Raw genomic sequence first — 12,080 nt, 5'->3', positions numbered from 1 at the left:
CCCCCTTGAAACACAGAAATTTGTAGGCTGGATCGGGAATTGGGAATGAGGAGGGCTAGACATCAGACCATAGGAAGAAGGGGAGACGTTGGGGGACTGGCTGAGTGGGCTTTGTCTCAGACCCTGCTCTCCAAACGCGCCTTCCACTTTCAGAGCTTGTTCGGTTTTCCCGATCTCATCAAGAGAGGCTTCGTGTCCGTCTTTCAAGGCCAAGGAAAACCTAAAAGCAACACCTGAAAGGGCCCACAGTTCTGGGGAGGAAGCAGTTTACAGGGTGCGGGGTTGGGGAGGCAGCCGCATACGAAGACTTCAGATAGGTTTGTGCTGCAATGCGGCGGCTACCTGCTACCCCGCCCCCCGCAAGTTCCAAAGGAGCGCCTTCTAGCCTCACAAGCGAAGCTTTTGTAGCAGCAGATGGCTGTGGCCCACGCTGGTTTGGTTAACTTGGTACATACAGCTTGCTAGCAAGCAGAAAGTTGTAGATTTGCTCTCTCATTTGATAGAAGTTATTCATGGATGCAAAATTGTCAGGAATGCCTACACAGACTTCACCTACCTTCGTAATTTACACTCTCGGCACAAGCCCAATCTGGAAAATGTACATGACTAATTATAAACTAAAAGCATGTAAGTTACCAAAGAGCTTCTTCCTGTAGGCTAGGTTAGATCAACTGAATGCACGCCAAGATGTGTGTACTTGGGAATACTGGTAAAGGATTTTACAGTAGAATTTAGAAAATAGATTCATTCAACAAATCTTTATTGAGTGTCACGTATGCTGTTTTGATATTAACAAAAAAAAAAGCTATAACAAAGATTCAGTCACTTTGCAGGCTTGAGCACCTACTCAGTGCCAGACAAGAAAGCACAAACAAACAATACTTATGGTTAGAGTTTGTGTTTCATCCTGCAGACAACAGAGTCATTTAAGATATTTAAGAAGAATATCTTGATAAGATTTTAGAAAAATAATTCTGAAGGATGGTGGATAATCAGACTGGAAAGTAGGGAAACTGGTTAGAAGGCTGTTAAAATAATCCAGGTAGGAGATGGGGAGAGTGTCCAAACTAATTTAGTGGCAGTGAGAATAGTGGAGCAGAGATAGATTTGAAACCAGCTAGATAGAGTCAATAACACTTGTTTACTAAGAGGATGAGGGAAAATAAGTGAGAGAGGGCTGAGTTTTCTAGTCTGGGTGATTAGAGAGCAATATCAGTAACTATAGGAAGAGTAGCTAATTGTGAGGATGAAAAAGAGGACTAAAAATTTGTCGTTTTAATAACTGTACAGTTAACGGGGCGCCTGGGTGGCGCAGTCGGTTAAGCGTCCGACTTCAGCCAGGTCACGATCTCACGGTCCGTTGAGTTCGAGCCCCGCGTCAGGCTCTGGGCTGATGGCTCGGAGCCTGGAGCCTGTTTCCGATTCTGTGTCTCCCTCTCTTTCTGCCCCTCCCCCGTTCATGCTCTGTCTCTGTCTGTCCCATAAATAAATAAAAACGTTGAAGAAAAAAAAAAAAAAATAATAATAACTGTACAGTTAGGAATACATTTGGCTGCAAGTAAAAAAAGTATTCCATTGCAATGGCTTAAGTAAGGGTCTATTTGGTCACCTAAGTCTGTAGGTCGTCAGTTACCCTGATTTCAACAGCTCAGAAACAGCAGAGCCATAATTTCTGTGATTCTCTTGACATTTCTGGTTGCAGGATTGGCTGTAGCAGTTGTAAGCTTCACACCTTTGTTGAAGGCAGGAAGATGGGGAAAGGAGTGGCCTCAACCATGTATGTTTATTTCTTTTCTTTTCTTTTCTAAGTAGAAGCCTTCTCAAGATAAATACCTCATACCCCCAACTCAGCAGACTTCACATGCATCGCATTTTCCAGAACTGTAATTTGGCCAACGGCAGCTGTGAAGACTTAGTTTTTCCAGGCTCTAATACGAGGCTGCAAGGCAGACAAGCATTGGGAATGGATGTTGGGTCAAATAGCAGTCTGCTAGTTTGCTACTACTTAAAGCATCAGTTTTAACATTTAACCAGAGATAGCAGGCTAGATTGATGTTTCTAGAGTTTCAAAAAAGTCCAATCTTTTTGGTGTTTTAGCTAGGAAAAGAACAGGTTGAACATTTATCCTCAAATTATTTCTACTTGTTTGCCATTTTTTTCCCTCAAGGCTGCCATCCCTTTAAGTCTCAGAGGGGATTAGAAGAAGAGACTTGCTGCAGTCAGAGAAGGCTGACTTCTTGTTTAGCTTTCCGTCTACAGCTGCTATTATACAACTGTAGGATACTTGACATTATTAGTATCAACACCACCTTCATTTTTTTACACATCCTGCCCCTCAGCTTGGAAACTGAACAATCACAGCTAGTTACAGTGTCTAGTTTAAGGAGATAATAAATCAGCATTTCTAGCAATTACACTAACTTTTTTGGAATGTATAGCAGGTCCCATGTGATCTATATCCAAAAGTAGGCACATGACATTGTTTTAAGCTCTCCTTTTTAGTTAAGAAGGCATTTTCTTCTAACTAAATGCCAAAAACCATGAAACAGTGTCCTTTTAAGACTGCATGTGACACATTATGATTCTAGAAAACAAATAATGGAAAACCATTATTATAACAACCATTTCTGGATGTTATAAATCATAATAAGTTAAGATGGTAAGGTAATCTAAAATATTAATGTTAATTTTAACATTTTAACCTATTTAAAAATCTTGGATTTGGAGAGGAAGTTACCAGGGCCATCTCTGAAGGGGACAGTGCATTCCAGAGCTAATATACAATATATCCTCTCCATCTTGCTTCTCTGTAATAATAGAGAGAAAATCTAGTTAAAATGGACATCATTATTACAGGGGAGTACAAAGGAGTTCTTTGTGGTAACAGAACAGTTCTGTATCTTGATTGTGGTATAATCACGAATCTATCTATATGATAACATTTATTAGAGCTATATATAAAACAGCTATTAAGGTGATAAAATCTGAGTAAAGTCTATAGTCTAGTTAATTTCATTGTGCCAATGTCAATCTCCTATTTTTTATAATGTCCTATAGTTATCTAAGATGTTACCACTGGGGGAAGTTGGGTGATTAGTACACAAGGAATTCTATTATTTCTACAACTTCTTCTGAGTCTATAATTATTTCAAGATAAAAAGTTTTAAAAAGTGGATACCATTTGTTCAACAAAGATTTATTTTAGTATCCTGGGGTACAGAGATAAAACATTCATAGAGGAAGAGGAATGTTGTACGAAAAGACCCAAGCAAACCAAGAGTGGAATAAATTCTGTGAAAGCAATATGCTTTCAGTATCTGAGAGCAATATGTATTAGGAAAGTCTATCAGAAGAACAAGCAGGTCAAGAAAGGCTTCTCAGAAAAAGTAGAGCAGGGTAGGTGGAAAAAGAAGGGATCCAGCAAAGGAACACAGCATGGGTCAAGGCATAGAGGTTTAAATGAGCTCTGGTAGGATTCACTATTATATGTTTTCATTTCACAGAGCACTTTTAATCTCATAGCCCTCATAATGATTATAATTAAATGTTTTGTAATGAAAGCTCTGTGAAGGCAGAAACTACTTCTATATCTTTTTTTAAATTTTATGTATTTATTTTGAGAGAGAGAGAGAGAGGTGCTAGTGTGAGCGGGGGTGGGGAGTGGGGGGCCGGGGAAGAGAATCCTAAGCAGGCATCGCACTGTCAGCACAGAGACTGACGCAAGGCTCAAACCCACAAACCATGAGATCATGACCTGAGCCGAAATCAAAAGTCGGATGCGTAACCAACTGAGCCACTCAGGCGTCCCTACTTTTATATCTTGTTGACTCTTCAGTGCTTTACATAGTTCCTGTCTAGGCACTCATAACTATTTGTTGAATGAATGAGATCATTGGCCATGGGAGTAAATGTGGGGGGAATGACAGGATATCTAGAGAGGAAATCAAGAGATAGATACAGATCATGAAGGGTCTTATGTATTACGTTTGGACTCTAACCTAAAGGTAATGGAAAACTATCAGCAGAAGATGATTTCTTTTGGGTTATAGAAAGATAGTACAAAGGATAGTATAAACAATACAAAATGTAGCAATGTTCCAAAGAGGCAAAATGCAATGTGAGTAGTTTGTATGTTACCAGAGGAAAACAAGATAGGTTGTTAATAATTGCAGATCCCACTCTAGGGATTATATGTCTACCAGCCTCTGGGTGTCCAAGGATTTTGTTTTGCCCCAATAACAACAACAACAACAGCAGCAACAACAACAACGACAAAACAATAGCTAACACTTGGTGGGTGAGTACTTACTTTGTGCCAGACACTGTATATATATTAACTCATTTAGTCCTCACAACAACTATATGAATTTGCTGTTATTGTCTCTACAGTTGAAGTGACTGAGGTGCAAAGAGATTAATTAACTCACTCTAGATTATACTAGTAATAAATTGACAGAGTTAGGATTAAAATCTAGGCTGTCTGGCTCCAGAGTCTATGCTATTAACCACTCTGTTTTCTTTCCTCCTAGCCAATCGCTTCCTTGATCACTTCAAATATTAGGAACTACCAGTATGTCAGCAACATGGTTTAAGTAGTATGAACAGGAAATAAAAGAAGGTGATATTTCTTTTCCCTTCTCTTGGGTTATCAATAAAAATATTTCCCCAAGTGTTCAGCAAAGTTCCTCTTACATCTTCTTGGCAGGAAAATCAGATTGCCATAATTGGTTTCCAGTCATGGGTTGAAGCAGAAGGGGCAAAATTCCACCTTCTCTGAGTACATTGCTTTTCTTTATCTGGACCAAATGATGGTTCTCTTAGCAAGGAATAAGTGGATGAGCCCATTGGTAAGACCACCAACAATGTCTGCCACAAATATAATCAAACCATGAGACCAATGCAGTCAATGAGAGTGTACTTCAGGAAGAGCACTGGACTGGATTCTATTCTCAATCTGCCGTTCAGTAGCTACATGATCTCGGCAACTTATTTAGCCTCTCTGAACCTATTTCTTCATATAAAACTTGTGCATACTATACCTTGAGATTGTATAAGAATTTAAGACAATACAAAGTGCCCAGCACACAGTCATTTAATAAGTTACAGTTGTTAAAGTTATGTTACTTTCCACATGTTAAATATAAAATTACCATATGATTACATCAATTCCATTCCCAGGTATATACCCAAAAGAACTGAAAGCAGGGACTCAAGCAGATATTTGTACACTCATGTACATACATAACAGAATTATTCACAAGAGCCAAGAAGTAGAAACAAATGTCCATCGATGGATGAATGAAATGTCACGTGTACATTAGAATATTATTCATACATATACCACTGGAATATTATTGCAATAGAATAGAATATTATTCAGCCTGGAAAAAGAAACTCTGACACATGCTACAATATGGGAGAAGCTTGAAGACATCATGCTCAGTGAAATAATAGACACAAAAGGGCAAACATTATATAACCTCACTTACATGAGCTACATGGAGCAGTCAAATTCTTAGAGACACAAAAGCAGAATGGTGGTTGTCAAGCGCTGGGGGGAGGAAAGAGTGAGGTTCTTATTTAATGAACACAGAGATTCTGATCTGATTAATAAAAGTTCTGCATATGGAGAGTGGCAGTGGATGTGCCACATTGTGAATGTACCTCATGCTACTGGAGTGTATGCTTCACATGGTTCAAATGACAAATTTCATGTTATGTATTTTCACCCCAAAAAAGTTAAAAACAAAACAAAAAGAAAACATTGAAAAAAGGCTTTTGTCACTTACTAGATCTGTGACCTGAGGCAAATTATATAACCTACCCAAGCCTCAGTTTCCTCATCTATAGAATGGGAAAAATAATAGTACCTACTTCCTAGGTTTACCACGCAATTAAAATGAGATGACTTGGTAAAGTACTACTTTGTCTTAAGTTTAATTCTTCCTAGCTTCAAAGGAATATTCTAATATTCTATTCTAATTCTAATTCTAAAACTTGTGGAAGTCCTTAGTACTTTACTTAGCAAAATTGTTACTAACTATGGCAGAGAGAAAATGTGCATTTAAAATTTTTTTTAATATTTATTTATTTTGTGAGAGAGAGAGAGAGAGAGAGAGAGAGAGAGAGAGCATGAGCAGATGAGGGGCAGAGAGAGAAGTAGACACAGAATCCGAAGCAGGCTCCAGGCTCTGAGCTGTCAGCAGAGCCCAACGTGGGGCTTGAACTCGCGGACTGTGAGATCATGACCTGAGCTGAAGTCGGATGCTTAATCAACTGAGCCACCCAGGCGCCCCAAAAATGTGCATTTTTAATTTGACTGGATCGTATGCTAGGAGTATGTTTAGTTTTATAAGAAATTGCCACAGTTTCTTCCAAAGCAGGCATACCATTTTGCATTCCCAGCAGGAATGAGTGAGAGTTTCTGTTACTCCACATCCTCTCCAAGCTTTGGTGTTGTCAGTGTTCAGTTTTAGCCATTCTAATAAGTATATAGTGGTATCTCGTTCTTTTAATTTGCAATTCCCTAATGACATAATGATGTATAGCATATTTTTACATTTATTTGCCTTCTGTATATCTTCTTTGGTGGGGTATTTGTTAAGGTCTATAGACTATTTTTTTGAGTTTATTTATTGAGAGAGAGAGAGAGACAGCACAAGCAGGGGGGAAGTAGAGAGAGAGGAGAGAGAGAATCCCAAACAGGATCTGCACTGTCGGCGAGGAGCCTGATGCGGGGCTTGAGCTGGCAAACTTTGAGATCATGGCCTGAGTCGAAACCAAGAGTCAGACACTTAACCAACTGAGCCACCCAGGCACCCCTATTTTTTAATTGGGGTGTTTGTTTTCTTAGTATTTCTTAGTATTAAGAGTTCTTTGTATCTTTTGGTAACAGTCTGTTACCAGATATATCTTTTGCAAATGTTTCCCCCAGTCTGTGGTTGTCTTTTCATTCATTTGATTGTGTCTTTCACAGAGTTTTTAATTTTAATGAAGTCAAGCTTATCAATTCTTTCTTACATGGATTGTGTCATTGGTGTGGCATCTAAAAAGTCATCACCATACCGTCTTGTGTTATCTTCTAGGAGGTTTTTTTTTTCTTGTTTATTTATTTTGAGAGAGAGAGAGAGTAAGCCTGTGTGGGAGGGGCAGAGAGAGGGAAAGAATCCCAAGCAGGGCTCTTCCACGTCAGCACAGAGGCTGACTCAGGGCTCGAAACCAAGAACTGTGAGATCATGACCTGAGCCACAAATCAAGAGTCAGACACTTAAACCAACTGAGCTTCCCAGGAGCCCTGATCTTCTAGGAGTTTTGTAGTGTTTGCATTTTACATTCAGGTCTGAGATTGATTTTAACTTAATGTTTGTGAAGGGTCTAAAGTCTGTGTCTAGATTCATTTTTTTTTTTTTTTTGCATGTAGATGTCCAGTTGTTCCAGGACCATATCTTTGCTTCACTTTATTGTCTTTGCTCCTTTGTCAAACATCAGTTAACTATATTTGTGTAGGTATATTTGTGGAATCTCTGTTCCATTGTTCTTTTTGTTTATTCATTTGTCAATACCACAGTGTCTTGGTTGCTGTAGCTTTATAGTAAATCTTGGAGTAAGTCAATGTCACTTCTCTAAATTTGTTGTTCTCCTTCAACATTGGTTGACTATTCTGGGTCTTTGCCTCTCCATATAAACTTAAGAACCAGTTTGTAGATACAATAATTTGCTGGGATTTTGACTGGCCTTGCACTGGTTCTATACATAAAGTTTGAGAGAAAAAATTGACATCTTGACAGTATTGAGTCTTCTTATCCATAAACATAGAACATCTCTCCATTAATTTAGTTCTTTGATGCTTTTCATTAAGAGTTTTATAGTTTTGTACATAATTTGTCAGATTTATACCTAAGTATTTCATTTTGGGAAGATGTTCATATAAATAGTAATGTGTGTTTAATTTCAAAGTGAACTTTTATTTTATTTTAAATGTTTTATTTGTTTTTGAGACAGAGAGAGAGCAGGGGAGGGGCAGAGAGAGACACACACACAGAATCTGAAGCAGGCTCCAGGCTCCGAGCTGTCATCACAGAGCCCGACACGGGGCTCGAATTCATAGACTGCAAGATCATGACCTGAACCAAAGTCAGACATCCAACTGACTGAGCCACCCAGGTGCCCCAAAGTGAACTTTTAAATTGCCGGTAAATGTGAAAGTGATTGACTCTTACAGAATAACCTTGTATCTTGCAACCTTGCTATAATCACTTATTAGTTCCAGGAGTTTTCTTGTCCATTCTTTCATATTTTCTACATGGCAGATCACGTCATCTGCAAACAAAGACAGTTGTGTTTCTTCTTTCTAATTTAGTATACTTTTAATTTCTTTTATTCATTTTATTGCTTAGCGAGGACTTCCAATATGACATTGAAAAGTGGTGGTGAGAGGGGATATCCTTGCTTTGTAGCAGATATTAGTGGGAAAGCTTCATGTTTCTCACCACTATCTATATAATGTTCCATGTGAGCTTGGAAAGGCTGTGTATTCTGCTGTTGTTGAATAAAGTAGTATATAGTTAAACATTTTATTCAGGGATTGAGAATGTTGTTATCTATGTCCTTATGATTTTCTCCCTACTATATTTAGAGGGTATTGAAGTCTTCAATTATAATAGCGGATTCATCTATTTCTCCTCACAGTTCTATTAGTTTTTGCCTTACACAGTTTGACACTTTGCTGTTACACACATATATGTTAAGGATTGTTTGTTTTCTATCGTTATGTAATGCCCCTCTTTATCCCTGATCATTTTTTCTTGCTCTGAAGTCTGCTCTATCTGAAATAAATATGGCTACTCCTGCTTTCTTTTGATTCGTGTTAGCACAGTACATCTTTCTCCATCCATTTACTTTTTTTTTAAATTTTTTAATGTTTATCTATTTTAGAGAGAGAAAGACAGAACACAAGCAGGAGAGGGGCAGAGAGAGAGAGGAAGACACAGAATCTGAAGCAGCTCCAGGCTCTGAGCTGTCAGCACAGAGCCCGATATGGGGCTCGAACTCATGGACCATGAAATCATGACCTGAGCCGAAGTTGGATGCTTAACCAACTGAGCCACCCAGGCACCCCTTCATTCTTTCTTCTCTTTGCTTCTCACTTTTTGAAATCTCTATTGTTACATCCTCAAGCTCAGAGATTCTTTCCTCAGCTCCATCCAGTCTACGAATGAGTTCATCAAAGGCATTCTTCATTTTTTAATGTTTTTTTTTTATCTCTAGCATTTCTGTCTGAAGAATTTCCATCTCTCTACTTATGTTACCCATCTGTTCTTGCATGCTGTCTACTTTATCCATTAGAGTCCTTAGAATATTAATCATAGTTGTTTTAAACTCCCAGTTTGGCAATTCCAAGATCTCTGCCATATAGGATTCAGATTTTCATTCTTGTTCTGTCTCTTCAAACTGTTTTATGTCTTTTAGTGTGTCTTATAATTTTTTCTTGATAGTTGGACAAAATGTACTGGGTAAAGTACATCATAGGTACTGGGTGAAGAACTGCTATAAATAGGCCACTAGCAATGCGGTAGTAAAATGTGAGGGTAGGGTAAGAATTCTATTGTCCTATGATTAGGTCTAAGTCTTTTAGTGAGGCTGTAACACTGGTGAACTTCACACATGCTTCTTTGTCTTACACATACCTCCCCCACCCCCAACCTTTAGGTGGTATAGGACAGCTAGCACATGCTGGAGTTGGGAATTTTCCTTCCCAAGGATACTATAAACTCTGATAAAACCCCAGAAGATTAGGCAATGGTTAAATAGTTTTTCCTGAAGGAAGACATTGTCCAAACAAAGAAACAAAAACCCCAAAATGAGCAGGTATACTTAAAAATGGTTCCTTTTTGATACAAAAATACAAATTCAAAGGGGCACATGCATCCCAGTATTTACAGAAAAATTATCAACAATAGCCAAATTATGGAAAGAAATCAAATGCCCATCAACTGATGAATGAATAAAGATGTGGTGAGTGTGTGATGAAATATTACTCAACCATCAAAAAGAATAAAAGCTTGTTATTTGCAATGACATGGATGAAGCTAGAGTTTATTATGCTAAGCAAAATAAGTCAGTCAGAGAAAGACAAATACCATATGGTTTCACTCACATGTGGAATTTAAGAAACAAAACAGATGAACATAGGGGAATGGAAAATAAAAGAGAGGGAAACAAACCATAAGAGACTCTTAACTGTAGAGAACAAACTGAGGGTTGATGGAGGGGAAGTGGGAGGGAGACGGGCTAAATGGATGCTGGGTATTAAGGCGCGCACTTGTTGTGTTGAGGACTCAGTATCATATGTAAGTGATGAATCACTAAATTCTACTCCTGAAACCAATATTACACTATATGTTAACTAACTAGAATTTAAATAACATTTTTAAAAATAAAAAAATAAAAGATAAAATAAAAATCGTTCCTTTTCCCTTGCAGAAAGCACCTACGAATTATTCTCTAATATATACTTACTGGAAGCTGGTAGACCTGCAGAAGGTAAAACTGCCTAAAGGTTGGGGGCCCTGCCAATGACTGGGTCTCCCTGGAGTTCTTGGTTCTCAGATGTGTCAACCCTGAGCCTCCAGCAATTTGTCAGTTACAATTCAGATTTCCTTACTTGGTCCTGGTTTCCACAAAGGTTGCTACTCTTGAGTTTCTACTCCTGTAAATTATAATTCTCTGGATTAGCCTGTCCTAGAATCAACCATTTCTCCAAGTTCTGATTCCTTTTAGTGGAGAATGATATTTGGAAAGAAGATCTGGGGGCTGTGCTCCTTGGTCCTGAGGTATAGTTGCTTTAGTCTCTCTCAGAAAACATATGTGATTATATCCACACACACACACACACACACACACACACACACACACACGTATACATGAACATACATTATATCTATAGCTGTCCATGTACATATATGTGAAAAACATGAGTTCACACTAATATCTCTAACTCAAATCTCCCATCCAAGTACTAACAAGGCCTGACCCTGCTTAGCTTCCAAGATCAGACAAGATCAGGTGCGTTCAGGGTGGTATGGCTGTAGACTCTCTAACTCAAATCTAACACCACTGGGTTCAATCCCCCTTTCCATATTTGTAAGTCGCTCCCCTGCTAGTGAGAAGTCTGTCTCATAATGGGAGATTTCAAACACATGTCACTCAATTAAGTAGACCAAAAATTAATAAGGGTATAGAGAATTTGAACAGAACAAAATTTGATCTAAAGGGTATTTATAAATAAAGAACATCTAAAGTAATTAGCAAATAAATTTGTCAAATGTGGAGCACCTGGGTGGCTCAGTCAGTTAAGTGTCCAACCCTTGATTTTGGCTCAGGTCATGATCTCAGGGTCGTGAGATCAAGGCCACCATCTGGCTCTGGGCTGAGCATGTAGCCTGCTTAAGATTCTTTCTCTCTCTACAGTTCATGCTCTCTCTCTTAAAAAAAAAAAAAAAAAAAAAGGAAAAACTCGTGAAATACAACTATAGTATTTAAAAGGACACTTATAGCTTTAACATATATATGGGGGGCTCCTCGGGGTCTCAGTCAGTTAAACATCCAACTCTTTTTTTTTTTTTAATTTTTTTTTTTTTAATGTTTATTTATCTTTGAGACAGAGACAGACAGACCATGAACGGGGGAGGGTCAGAGAGAGAGGGAGACACAGAATCGGAAGCAGGCCCCAGGCTCTGAGCTGTCAGCACAGAGCCCGACGCGGGGCTCAAACTCACGAACCATGAGATCATGACCTGGGCCGAAGTCGGAGGCTCAACCGACTGAGCCACCCAGGCGCCCCTAAACATCCAACTCTTGATTTTGGCTCAGGTCATGATCTTGCCATTTGTGGATTCGAACCCCCCATCAGGCTCCGCGATGACAGGCGAGACGTGCTTGAGATTCTCTCTCTCTCTTTCTCTCTGCCTCCCTTTCTCTCTGCCCCTCCCCACTCATGTGTGTGTTCTCTCTCTCAAATAAAAATAAAACAAAAATAAACATATATGTGGATATGGATATGGAAAATTAATTAGTTAAAT

This window comes from Puma concolor, chromosome A2 (genome assembly GCF_028749965.1).
Source record: "Puma concolor isolate L17-30 chromosome A2, mPumCon1.1.hap2, whole genome shotgun sequence".
Lineage (NCBI taxonomy): Eukaryota > Metazoa > Chordata > Mammalia > Carnivora > Felidae > Puma > Puma concolor.
This window is presented reverse-complemented; position numbering follows the sequence as displayed.